We start from the raw sequence: 13,812 nt of genomic DNA, 5'->3' as shown, positions 1-13,812 counted from the left end.
TTAGAGGGGATTCAGATGATGAACATGGCAAAAAGCCACACTGGCTTTCCTTTTTTCTCCTTCTGCTACGGTCCCCTTCTTCAATGGGATTAAGAAAGGGTCCTGGCACTTCCTAGGTTAAAAGTTTTGTGCAGACGAACTTGGTGAAAGACAAAAGTAGTGTTCTGATACAGGCAGTGCTGCCATGAACAGGGCAATCCTCCACTTGAGGAAGACAAAAGAAATTAGGAAGAGTTATGACAGTCAGGGTCAAGTTGAGCCTCCAGATGAACCCTTTGCACACACTTGCAGGAATGAGTCCTACTCAGAAAGGTATGAAGTTTATTTTGGGAAAGCTACATACATCCTTCTGTTTGTTTTTTTTTTTTTTTTTTTACTCTGGATAACGTGACCTATCATCTGTCAGTATAAATCCTGACAGGGAGGGCCAGCAGCTGAAAGTTCCCCAAAAGAATATTTTGCAGAGACCCTAACCTCCTTTTTATTAGAGAAAATGCCAGTGGGACAGTTCAGCTTCAGACACGAACGTGTGGACCTCCCCAAGCCCAAATTTACCTCTGATGAAAAACCAGTGGGAGTCTGATGACAGCAGAAGTCTAGACTCTGCGTTGAGATAACTGCCCCATTTGGGATTAAAGAGTTTTGGTAAGATCAGAGACGTAATTTATTCCTTGATGCACAGCTATGGTAAATCTGGTCTGCTCTTGCAGACTGAGGCCAAATCATCCTTTTTGTCACTCAATACATCCCAGATGTGCTGACAATCCCTAACTTCTGTTGGAGTCAAAGGCTGCTGGAGGTTCTCCAAATCCCCCAAACCAGCCTTTATTGACTAAATGAAGTGAGTAGCCCTGGGCTGAGTGTGGTCTACAGTACTTTTAGGAAGAAAGAAACACTGGAGCAGAATGACGACCCACACTGCAAACCTTGCTGAGCTGTCGGGTCTGCTCTCTGCATCGCTACAGGGCACAGAAATGCAGTGTCCGGCACAGCAGCCCGTGGGTCAAACCCTCCCTGTCATCTGCAGCAGGACTTGCTGTGATACCAGTCTGCTGAGTCAATTTTGTTTGGTTCTGCTTGAATTTCTGCCGGTTAGAAGACACCACGGGTTTGGGAGTTGTTTCTCTGTTGTGATTTGATTTGCCACATTGTCTGTAGCTCGCAGTACTGGGACTACACCAGGGCAGCTCAAGGCAGCCCAAGACTGCGCTGCTGCAGTCCTACCCTCTTCAGACATGGCCATGTGATGAGCTAACCAAGACAGCAGATCAAGTTAAAAATCAATCACTTCTTTCTGCAGGGCTAGTTTTCAGCCAGAGCAGCTCCCTGAGTGGCCACATCAGCACTGGCACAAGAAAGAGAATGGAAATGTGTGACCGGGGACGGGAAAGAAGACGGGATGGTGTCAGCTGCTAGCCTGGCTGAAGCTGTTGTGGAATGGCACTGGAAGCGAGGTGATTTGTTCCCTTGCTGTTGGCAGACATCAAATTCCATTATCCTGGTGTGGGGAAGCCGCTAAGCTGAGAATCAGCAGCAAGAAGATGGTTCCTTCAACACACTGCTGAAACCAACAGAACCTGCACCCAGATAGGGCATGTGCATTTCTGATGGCACTGCCAGGGCCGTCACGTGGACACAAGGCTTTTTATCTCTGAGAAAAATGAAAAATCCAAACACATGATCCCACCTTCAGAAATGTCTTGCTATTGTTCATTAAGGTTATACACCGGGGATAATTCAAGTTGACTCAGGTTTGTCACGTTTTTAAGCTTGAGGCAGTTCGTGTTAACAGGTTTCTTTGGGGCAACACCAGATTACAAACACATTTCTGAAACGTGACCAGGGAGCTGCACTCTGTAAATGGAATATGACACTCCGCGCAGTACAGTGAGACACATGCCAAGCTCTGCCTTTCCGACCGTGGCACGCCACTTAGCCGTGCTGTGCAGCCAAATCGAGGACAGGTTGCAGATCTGTTTCCAAGGGGCTGCCTCGCCACGTCTTAGGAAAATGTTGTACAGAATGTTACAGAAGGGACTGGACGAGGATGCTGCACCAGGAGGTTTTTGTGATCGTACCAACCACACGTACAGTTTCCCAGTGAGGAAATCCACTGGTCAGGGTACGACGTGCCTCGGCGCAGGACGATGCTGCTCTGCTGCGAAGGTGAGGCCCGTGCTCTGCTGCTTTTGCAGCCGAGGTGCTCAGGCAAACCAGACTCTTCAGCCAAGGGAGCCCGAGGCGCCTCCAAGAGCCTTTGCCGCGATGGTGGAGCAGGCAGCATATGGGCTCCCTCCTGTGGATCTCCTCAGTGGTACCAGAGGAGGACCGTGCAAGCACGGCTCGGGAGAGCTGGAGGTGAGGAAGACGCCGCACAACCCGCTCATCTCTTCACCTCTTCGGCTCTGCTGGGAAGAAGGACTCTCCCACACCCTCCCCAGTGCGCGGGGAAGGAGATCTCGTCTCCGCTCCGCTCAGGGTGAAGAGACACGCGGCTGCCTAGGCAATGGGGTGAAGTTTATGCAACGTGCAAACTATTTTCAAACTTTTAAATCTCTGAGGAACAAAGTGGGGGGTTTTCCCTGATCCTTACTACCTTTCAATCTTTTTTTTTAAGGAAACAGAGGAAATGCGATACAAAAGCCACTTGTGTTGATAAAAAAAAAGTTTCAAGAAGTCGTTTGGTATCCAGCTAAACAGTCAAAAATCAGGAAATACCAGTGAATAATGCTGTACGTACAGACTTAACTCCGTCCCTGTTTTTACAGAACATTAAAACCTCATTAGGTACCTGAGCCCACACTAATTCTCATCTACGAGACATAACATCATGCAGCTGCTGCTGTAACCGTCAGCCTCACACAACCAAAGAACTGGTGCTGAAGTCCTGCAGGTTTCCTCAGAGTGAACGGCTGTTACAAACGCTGAGTAGCCTTTGAAAATCTGGCCCATTAAGCCAACGGGACACATTAATATGCAGATACACAGTAAACTGCACAGTTGCAAGCTGTGCAGTACAAGACAGGCAGAGGTCTAGGGAAAATACGCTTGCACACGAAGGCCAACTATCTTCATGTAATAGTTTGTTGCTGTAACCTTTCAATTGTATTTAATAAACTGAGATGCATATGAATTAGGGTGGCAGAAACTGGAATGCCACAACTTGCTGACCACAAGATTCATGAGAAATGTTTTTTTGGGGAAATGTGTATGGAAAAAATTCTCAAGCCTAAACCATGCTGGTCATATGCAAATATCCACATATGTTTTCAAATGCAGATTTTTAAAGTAGTAGAAATCTGTTTTCAGAAAAATTATGATTTATATGTAGGCTATTAACATACTCCTGAAGGACAGTAAGTGAACAACACACCTCGGTTAGAAGGTCCATTTTCCATGATACACTGAAAGGTATGTCTAGTTAATGGTTGAGTTTTCAACATGCAGGTTGTACAAATTTTAATCCAAGGCTTTTTGCTTTTTCAGAGATATGTCTTAAAATATTTTCTATGCATTGAGAAATGCATTTCTATGCATTGAGTCAGTAGCTCATCTCGTGCTTGCCAGAAATATAACTTAGACTTTACCACAGGAACTAATTTAAGTATACCATTACTAAATCTGACTTATCTGGAAGCCTATAATCAGAGAGAAAATGAAGGTTCACCTAAACATCTCTGCTGCTTGATTATCGTCAGAGTAGATGCTTATGCATTTAAAGTAAACTGTCCTGTGAATGTGGCTGGGGTAGCAAAACCAGATTGGTTGTACAGGCAGCATAATAATGTGTGGAACAGTGTTGCAAACTCTCAATAATTGAATACCAGTTCAAGAAATTCTGCTCAGGTTATAAGAAAAGCTCCAGCCCTCCTTTCTATGTCTCACCACGCTGGGGGAAGCCCCTGCGGACTGGCTGCTTCCTCCACCTTCCCCTCGCCCGAGTGGAATAACCAGGCACAGCCAGAGCAGGAGATGGGTACAGCTCTCTCCTCGGAGCAGAGAGGGTTAGTTTGGGGATCCTCTTCTGTTTTGATGGGGAGTGGTTATAAAGGAATCGGAGAGGGAAGAATCCCACAATACCACTTTCACAGAATGGCAATGGCCATCCCTTTCTTTCCATCTCTCACAAAACTGGCTTTCTGCTTCCCACCCTTCATGAGACCTCTGGCCTGGGGAAGGGAAGAAATCCTGAAGAACCTGGGTACACTCCATCACCTGCTCTAAACCAAGAAGCGGGGAAAGACCTTACTGCAGTTACCTCAATCTTTGCAGACAGGGACAAGAAAAATGTATAAACCTAGAGACAGAAGTTTCTGTTGGAGGTGGTGGGGTTGGGGAGAGGTGGAGAAACAGAGATTTCACGAGAACTTGCAGAGGCTGCGAGCTCTATACCTCCAGGTAACCATTCCTCCTGCCAGCAAACTTTCAGATCCCTCATCCTTTTAAATATTTCCCCATTCATTTAATTGAATGAACTTACACTGCTTGATTGCATCTTACAGGATGAGAAAACCTTACTTCTGGATGAATAAAGGTCTTATTTATGTAAGTTAAATACTTAGCAATGTTTTAAATCTTGTAATTCTACTGTTAGGTTTCAATTAATTGCTGTCTAAACAAATCATTGTAACAGTGGCATCATGGCACCAACTATATAAATTATGAAGTTTACTTGACTGCAAATGTTTGGCAGGACAATTAAAAAGGGTCCATTAACTAAACAGGATATTCACACTGACACAATTCAAACGTAAACTCCATTAGTGGGCAGCATAAGGTACTTTGTCCCATCAAAGGAAAGCTACTGTTAGGTCAAGTAAAAATGTGAAACCCAAGTGGTTCTTGATGTGATGAAGGCCTCTAATTTCTGTCTGTAAGGGACAGTGTAAGCTTCTCCACCCTGTACCTAATACCAACATGTCACAGCTCTGACTGGAGGGGACCAACGTGTTGGGTCATAAGCTTCCAGCTACGCTCCTTTGCCGATACAGAAATCGGATCATGCCCACACAATCTGAATGGATGTTCCTGTGCAAAACTGGAAGGAGGGAGATTAAAAAAACCCAGCACAAACCAAAAAAATACATCAGCCAAGGTAATGGTCAACATGCCCTGCTAGCAAGTTATCTCCCCAACTCTTAATATGGCTATGCATTTCATCTGTTGTTTGTGATTACAGACCCGGGTAATCGTGTTTTGCCTCTCCTTCCTCCCTGGCAGATGCCGGTGTGCTCTGCTGTGCAACCTGCCTGTTCTCCCTCAAGGTCCCTGTGTGGAATACTGCAGGCACGTAGCGGCTTGCAGCTATTCGATGTACCTGTGGCTTCACAAGAAACAAATAAATTTGTTTCAACCTGGTCACTCAAACGGACTCTGTTTCAACAGTTCAATTTATTTCCCAGAACCTCTGCAAGAAAGAGAACTGGCTAAGGCTCAAACTTGGAAAAATGCAAGCAGTGTTTACTGCAGTTTAAAAGGAGCAGGCTGAAGCTAGTACTTGTACTCCAAACTGAAGGTGTTCAGTGGACTTATTATTTGCCTGTGTGGTTTTTAGTCCCATATTCCCATTGACTATATCAATATTCACATATTTGCAAGTTGAGGGCAAGTAGAAAACATTGCAGGGAGAGCCTGTCTTCTCCTGCTCATCAACAAGTTGTGATCTCTCCATGTCTTCCTCATGTTCTCAGAAAAAAATAGGTTCATAATCGCAGTACTGAAAGCTCTGAACTCGTTCTCTGATGGTCGGCCAGCCATCATTGCGAAGGCTGACTCTGCTGCTCTTGCTACTGGTTTCTGTGCTCAGTGCTCGGAGCTGGTGACAGGTCTTCTCATTAGTGGGCTGCTGTTTGGGGATTTTGTTTTCCCTGGTGATGGGCCAAAACCTGAGGCTGGGAGATTGCCAGGTTTGATGTCAGGCATATTTATTTCCTTTAGGATCGGTTGGGTTTAGCTAGCTGTTTATCCAGGCTAAGGGGCAACTTCAGAGGATTTGTGGGACCAGCTCTGAAAGCAGTGTTTGGTCTCTAAGTTATTTATTGAAGTATTTGGCAGTGATGACAGCAAGTGCTGAAGCAGCTGGAAGGTAATTGCCCACTTTTCCTTGTATGGCCAAACAAGCTGGATTCCACCAGTTGGTTGCAAAACAAAGCAAACTTTCATACTAGATGCAAAAAAATCCAGGGGTTTTCTTGTTCTTTGGCTAGAAAAAAATCCACCCCAAATCTTTGTAAGCCTTTGCTAAGGCATTTCTGTTCCGCACGTGCCTCTTCTCCATGTCAGACAGACCTGTCAGGTAACTCCTCCTCAGTGTTTTGGTGCAGCTAAGTGGTCTTCTATGAATGGACTGTGAATTCACATACTGTGGTGGATTTCAGGTATCACAGCTGGATAAAGTCTTCTCAGTGCCTCTGTACAACGGTATCACTGTCTTTGCTTTATTTATATTACTTTTTCTGAGGCAGATTTCAGTTCTCTGCTTCGCTGTGATTGTACAAGCCAGTCTCAGTTCTGTGCTCCTGCCCGGCCCGTTTTGTGTTAATGGCTGGCGTGGGGGATGAGAGGAGAGCAGTGGATTTTGTTTACCTTGACTTTAGTACGGCTTTCAGCACTGTCTCCCACAACATCCCCACAGAAGAAGTGAGGAAGCGGAATTTACATGGGTGAGGTGGACCGCTGCACTGCCAGGCTCAGCGGGTTAGCAGCAGCAGCACCAGGTCCAGCTGGAGGCCATCGCTCGTGGTGTACCGCAGGTCTCACACCGTTTAACATCTTCATTAATGACCTGGACGTTGTGACAGAGCGCACCCTCAGGGAGTCTGCAGATGATACAAGACCCAGAGGAGTGGTGGATACACCAGCTGGTTGTGTTCCATTCGGAGCGACCTGGACAGGCTGGAGAAATGGGCGGACAGGGACCTCATGAAGTTCCACAAGGGGGAGTGCAAAGTCCTGCCCCTGGGGAGGAACAACCCCAGGCACCAGGACATGCTGGGGACCACCCAGCTGGAAAGCCGCTCGGCAGAAAAGCGCCTGGGGGTCCTGGCGGACACCAAGGTGAGCAGGAGGCGGCCGAAGGCGGCCAAAACAGCCTCCTGGGCTGCATCAGGCAGAGCGCTGCCAGCCGGTCGAGGGAGGTGATCCTTCCCCTCTGCTCAGCCCCGGGAGACACACCGGGAGTGCTGGGCCCAGTCCTGGGCTCCCCAGTACGACCCAGACAGGCACGTACTGCAGCGGGTCCGGCGAAGGGCCACGAAGGGACAGGAATATGCCTCACAGAAGTCTGAGGACATGTCTGGTTTTGCCTATTTAGCGCCGCCTTCTGTGAAGTTAAGTGTAAGGAGAAAGACAAATCTTCTGCAGGTTCTTCTACAGGCTGACAGGACTCATAGAGACTGGGAGGACTGGTGAGGCAGGCAGAGGCCCCGCAGGACCGTCACCTCGCACGCACCATCTGCCCGGGTGCCAACCAAGGGGAGAACACATCCCATCTCAATGCAGGCGTACTCGCTGAGCAGGACTTCTGTGACTTTACACAGTTAGCTTAGCTCAAAGTGTCACAGATAGCCCAGGTGCTTTTTGTACATGGATCTCAACATTATTTTGTATAAGAACAGCCAGTCTTTCACTACGTTATTACATACATTTTACTGCAATCACAGTTTATTACAATTAAGATTTCAAAATGTCAGTCAAACCAAACAGAAGGGAAAAAACGCAAAGTCAACTGTGCATTCAACAACCTATCCAAAACGTGATTTTGTGTTTCTACCACTTACAATTTTCAAAAAAGCCATTTACATAACAGAAAATACCAATAAAGCTATCTTCATCTTTTACTGAAACATACACCTGCAGCAACAGACATCTACTACATTTTATACATGTAATTCACTGCAAAGAACAGTGTGTGTTTTGTTATGGAAAGGCCAAGTATTGCAATGCAAGTGTCCGTTCTCTGCTGTGTGTTTTGGGTGACTGCACTTTCCACCGCGTTTGGGCTACAGTCTGATGTACTGAAGAGTTTGGCCACAAATAAACATTTAAAAAGCAAACAAGCAAACAAAAAAATGCCAGCAAAACAAAAAATCCAACATGGTTGAACAGCAGAATAGAAGAGACTAGTAGCAGCAAAGTAGCATCTTTCAAAAGGTGGAATTTGTGCACAAAAAGGAAAATAAAAGAAGAACAAACCCCGGCAAGCCAAGTGTAAAGCCACAGGAAGGCGAAACAAAAAAGGTTTTGGGATGCATTTTCTTGAAAGCTTTAAAAATACTAATCAGGAACTCACTGCTCTGAGCTGAGATATATAATACTTAAAATTCTGTTCAATGTGATGCAAGTACCTACTACATATCACTGCTTTGAAAGCTCTAGGTCACACCATATTCCTTACATATCTGCATGCCCTAGGAAGAGTGTGGTTTCTCACATTTATTTTACACGTACATAATTCACTTGGCTAGAAGCAAGTCGTTCGTACTCGTAGCTACCCAAAAAAACCTCTCTGGAAAGCATGATACCAACAGAAGAAGTTAAATACATTAAAAATTCTTCAAGTTAGTTCACATTATGGTTAGTTCTTACTTTTCATTCCATGGCATCGCTTGTGATGGCATTAACTTTAGACCACAAAGGACATACTTGGGAAACTGTCTGTAAAAAAGAGGTGATGTTGACAGAAAACATTTCCACTTCCACAAAGAAGAGGAAAGCAACACAGCCTGGATTTTATATTTCAGAAAAACTGTTAGTAGCATGGGGAGAGAAATCTGCACTTTTTCACAAAATATGGTCTTGAAGCTTGGGGTGTCCTGTTAGTTCCAGTGCTTTTCAACAGTTACGTTGTACAATGCAGCTACCAATGTAAAAGTAGTGGAAATATTTTATTACTTAAGCTTTTTTGTTAAAAATGTATTAGAAAATTTATAGAAAGGATAAACAATGAAAATCTTGAAGAATGGTTTATTTAACACAGCTTTACACTGCTGTGTAAAAAGAATAATTGTGTAGTGTACACATATACCATGTAAATTACTATGGAAACCAGATGTAGCTTACACTACAAGGTGCCTTGTAACTCATCTCTGCTGAGCAATAAATCCCCCCCCCCTTTTTGTCTTGGCAAAACTTTGAGAAACTTTACTGCTGTTTTCTATCAGCAGATACAACAGATGGCTGGCACATGCCTGCTTTACTAAGAAAGTGGGATCTCTACAGCATTACTTTGATCCCTGGTGGCATGTCTACAACACTGAGACGCAAAATACCACAGCTGAGCAGAATCTAAATATTAAAGGTTTGGAGCTGTGCTCTCGATATGAGAAGCCCCTGTCTAAAAATCATGCTCACAGTATGTAAACATCTTCACATTCCACATGGAAATTTTGGTACAGAGGTCAGAAAACAAAGTATTTCCTCTGTTTGGTGACATGAAACCGCAGCGAAGGTACTACTGTAAATCCCAAGAGTGCAAGTTTATGCGATTGCCTTGACCAAACTTCCAGAACAGCCATACTTTTATTGGAAAAAAACCCTAACTTGTGCCTATGAGACTTTTTTTAAGCTGAAAAGCATCACTGTAATCCCTGGGTATGAATCAGATATTTACAAAAAGTTCAGCAGTTTCTTTGAAGAAAAGTTTCCTTTGAAGAATTACATGTTTTGAAGTTCACTGTTTTTTGTTTTCTTTCAGTTTATCAGGGAAATAGTGATGTTTGAATGGAGCACCCTGTTGCATCAATAATGCCTTAAAATTGGTAGTCGGTTAGCTTTCCTCCGGGCAAGGAAACAAAAATTCTCCTGGCATAGCTGGATATTCCATTTTATCTTCACCGTCAGGCTACATCTCAGCAATATAAGGTAATTGCAGAGAAATCAACCGAGCTATTTGGGGTTGATGGTCACATTGCTGAGAACAGAACTAGCCTCCAGGAGCTGTAATTATATACCGTTCCTAAACTCCACTTTACAATATAGAAATGACGTTAGAAAACGCACTGGTGACATACATCCCCTTGTCTTAAGAGGTGGGCATCTTTTTGCTTTACTCAAGGTTATCAATAACTCTTTGACCAGAAGTAACCCAGCCTTTCCAGTAGGGACAGGTCCAATTGCCTCTTTTAAAGGCCTCGAGGACTATGTGCTGGGATGCCCCCTTACCTCCCGACACTCGTGCTCCTGTGACCAGAAGCACTCACAGACCAAAGACCTTTCCCCAGCATTTGATCCCCTTGTACACACCTGCACATCTCCTGTCACGGGGCAGAACCACCGCTGCCATATCGCAAAACAGCATGCATCCAGCAGCACAAGGCTGGATACTTCTTTAGCACGTAATACACGTGCAATATCCACGCACCATGAGACAAATACATGCACCCTCCAGTCACACGGGCCACGCACCAGCACAGGACTGAGTATTCAGGCATCACATCATGGGCACGTGTTCAACCCTGCAACAGGAGAGGAGCCGTGGGCTACTCAAGACACTTGGGAATAGGAAGCAAGCTGCTACAGTAATTCATCTGACCCCAAATACTTCTCCCGTATCTGAAAGGAAGAAAGCAGACTGGGCAGGTTGTGGCCCAGGACTGATTGTTTCTGCGGATCAGACCAGAGACTGCTACAGAACAAAAATTCCAACTTGCTTTTTGGTTTCTTTTTTCATCTCCTGTCTATCAAGGCTGCTGCTCTGTCATGGAGCAATTGCTTCCTGTGCACTGATCAACCTTTTTTTTGACATGGTTGTCTCCCACCGATACGCACTCACGTGTGAACTTAATTTTATTGCTGTCAGAAGTCCCACTGGAAGTTAAGCATATGTATTGGTTTCTGTGGATTTGGAGCTTAAATACCTGTCATAAGTTCCTAAATGCTGTCAAGATGATGTTATCACTGCAATCTTTGGTACTTTCCACTGCTGGACACAGTGAAACATGCCGCAGCATTCGTTAGCGTAATAGAATCTATTCCTCTCTCACTGGGAAGTCTTTAAGTGCGATCAATCTTACCCAGAGGGCAAGACCCCCAAAACTCTTTCTTTCTTTTGCAAAAAACATACAGAATAAGAGCAAGAAGCACACCAGTGAGCTCTAGTGGTTACACAGATGCCTACTGTACGCTATATATCACCACTGATTTTTGCTTTTTTAAACCTTTCAAATCAAGGAGCAATCTTTAACTACCAATGTATCCAGATTACATTTTCTCCCAAGAGAACGTGACATCTGTAATCTTACGTTTAAATTCATAGGTAAAAACATAGAGTGCATAAAAACATAACAATCCCGTTCTGCAGTACTCCAGCCTTCTCGTAACCCCTGGCTCATCCTGACTTCACCAGAAAAAGCAGGTATTCAGCACCTTCAGACCCATAAATTTGGGGTTTCTCCTGGTATTTCCTAATAATTAATTAGAACTAATGGACTAAGGACTAAAAGCAACGAATGCTTTTCTTTGGTTAATGTTTTCTAGTGAAAATGGCTTTAATTGTTTGTTTACCATACAAAATCTTTTCCACATAAAACGGGTCCAGGGCACAAAGGCCACTGTATTAGAAATGCAACAACTCAACATAGTGGGGTTTTACCACTTCAGTTTACACAGAATACAGGTATAATCTAGTCCTTCAAATGTTCCTTTCAGCAGACGTTTTTGAACTAGAATATGGACATACACGGCAGTCCGGGACTGAGAAGTATTGCCTCTCCCTGGCTTGGATTATTTACTCACCTACAACTTGGATCATTATTTATCCCAGGTGCAGGTGGATAGAATCTACCCACGGGATATTTATCCCCACTTTCCACAGGTGTAAAGAGGGGTGCAAGGTGCACATCAGGAGAGGCTCAGCCCCACCCTGCTGGAGATCCCAGGTGTGGTGGGTTGACCTTGGCTGGCTGCCGGGCACCCACCCAGCCGCTCGCTCACATCCTGTCTTGTTGATAAAAGGGCTAGGAACCACGTAAGGACACAGAGAGGATCTGCTGTACCTACTCAGGAGAAGTCCGATACCTACAGACCCAAAAAGGGTCTAGCTACTGCTAGAGGCTGTGCCATATACTACTGACAGCCCCCCAAACCTTGGAGCCCTAGAGAAACATCTCAAGTGGGATACAAGGTTAAGAGGTCTGTAAGGCACAAGATACAAGACTCACAGAAGAAATTACTTCCATTTTCCCAAACAGGAGACGACTGTATGCTAGTTAACAGGTATCTTACAGAAAGCAGTCTAGTACTTCAATATCTTGAATGCCTTTCTTCTTTCAAAGAGTACTAGCTTCCATTTATTTTCCTTCTTCCTTTCTTGCCTCTCTTCTCCCCTTTCCTCTTCTCTTCCTTTCCTTTCCTCTCCTTCTCTTCTCTTCTCTTCTCTTCTCTTCTCTCCCCCCCTCCCCTCTCTTCCCTTCCACTTCCCCTTCCCTGACTTAGGAAATTCCCAGAAAAAAAGTATTCTACCAGAATAAAGGTAGCAAGTATTTCGTACTTTCCCGGACGTGTTGACAGAAACTTCTAAGAACATGTATACTTAAAACCAGAAGACTGAAAAAATCTGTTAAAATTTACTCATTTCTTCCCCTCATAAAATATTGGAAATTGCAGAGAAACTGTGTTCTTTTGCCACAAATAACTTTTATCCTACTTCTCTTTGCAACACTACTGTGGGCAATGATGTTGTTGCCCGATGGGCTACAGAAGAAATACGCATGTTTTTTCCTGCCCCTTCTCATCACGTAAAGGGCTGGGTGGCATAGGGACAGCGAGTGCCCTGGTTTCCACAGAGGATGACAAAAACTGTGAGTAACAGGCAGCTGTACCCAAACACCTCCAAGGGATGCAAAACCCGACAGGACTGTTTGTGATACCACACAGTAGACATTTTCTCTAGACTGCTAAGCATGTCCCTTTTTTGCCCCAATTCCTAACACACTAGGGGGTTGAAACTCCTTCCTTAGCTTAGGCTGCTGGTTCAAATCCTGCTCTTCCTCTGCAGACCTGCATAAGTATCTAAATATCCACAGCCATTAGACTGGGGTGGCAATGTTTATATTGACTGTACACACAGATGAACTCGTAAGGAGTAGCTAGATGGGATTAGACAATCTCCAAAGGCAGAGTCGCTCGGTTTTAACACTTGTTTGACCCATAAATATCTGAAAGTTAACACAGTGTTCTAGGAATGGAGTAGTGCAATGACACTACTTTAACCATTTAGGTATTTCACTTACTACTAATGTTTTGTCTACAGGAATTCAGTAATTCAGCAAAAAGGAGGAGGAATAAAGGGTTAATCAACAGCTTTGCTGCTGCTCAGAAGGGATTTCATCCTGCAGGCTGCATCAAGGGGAACACTTGCCGATGCTGCCTTTAAGCCTGTGACTCTTCTCACTGAAATCAGTGCTACAATCATCTTTTCCTAATGAGCTACCTGTAGGCAGCAAAGGAGGGAGAGGAGAGCACAAGAAAGAAGGACAAGAGAAGAAGGACAGGGTTCAGTCTAACATCTCTATCCTCCTTTCCAAAAAGAGGCAGTTTTATCACGGACAGCAGCTGAAGCTGGCAGAGAAATGGAGCGGGAAAGACAGTCCCAAAACACCCTAATTATTTCTAGGTATTTAAATGCCAGCCCTTGGCGTACAAAGTTGTTTTCTCTGCAAAGCTGGACTGGAACACCAAAGACCTTGAGCAAGTCGCTTAGCCTTTGTGAGTAAGTTTTGTCTCTCCACATTCTCCTCCCTCTCTAAAAGAGGAGGTGAAGCGTTCCCTCAACTCAAAGGCTTTGGGAGGATAGCAAAAATTACAAGGGCCTCA

The 13,812-nt window shown here is 44.6% G+C and overlaps 1 protein-coding gene across 1 annotated transcript in view; it reads right to left on the bottom strand.

The window, feature by feature from the left end:
- The window catches only part of WIF1 (WNT inhibitory factor 1), a 44,546-nt gene that overhangs the window by 29,420 nt on the left and 1,314 nt on the right, over positions 1–13,812 (bottom strand). The gene's annotated exons all lie outside the window — the stretch shown is intronic.

Source organism: Harpia harpyja, chromosome 23 (assembly GCF_026419915.1).
Source record: "Harpia harpyja isolate bHarHar1 chromosome 23, bHarHar1 primary haplotype, whole genome shotgun sequence".
Taxonomy (NCBI): Eukaryota; Metazoa; Chordata; class Aves; order Accipitriformes; family Accipitridae; genus Harpia; species Harpia harpyja.
Note: the sequence above shows the minus strand (reverse complement) of the source record. Positions and strands in the feature narration are given on the sequence as shown.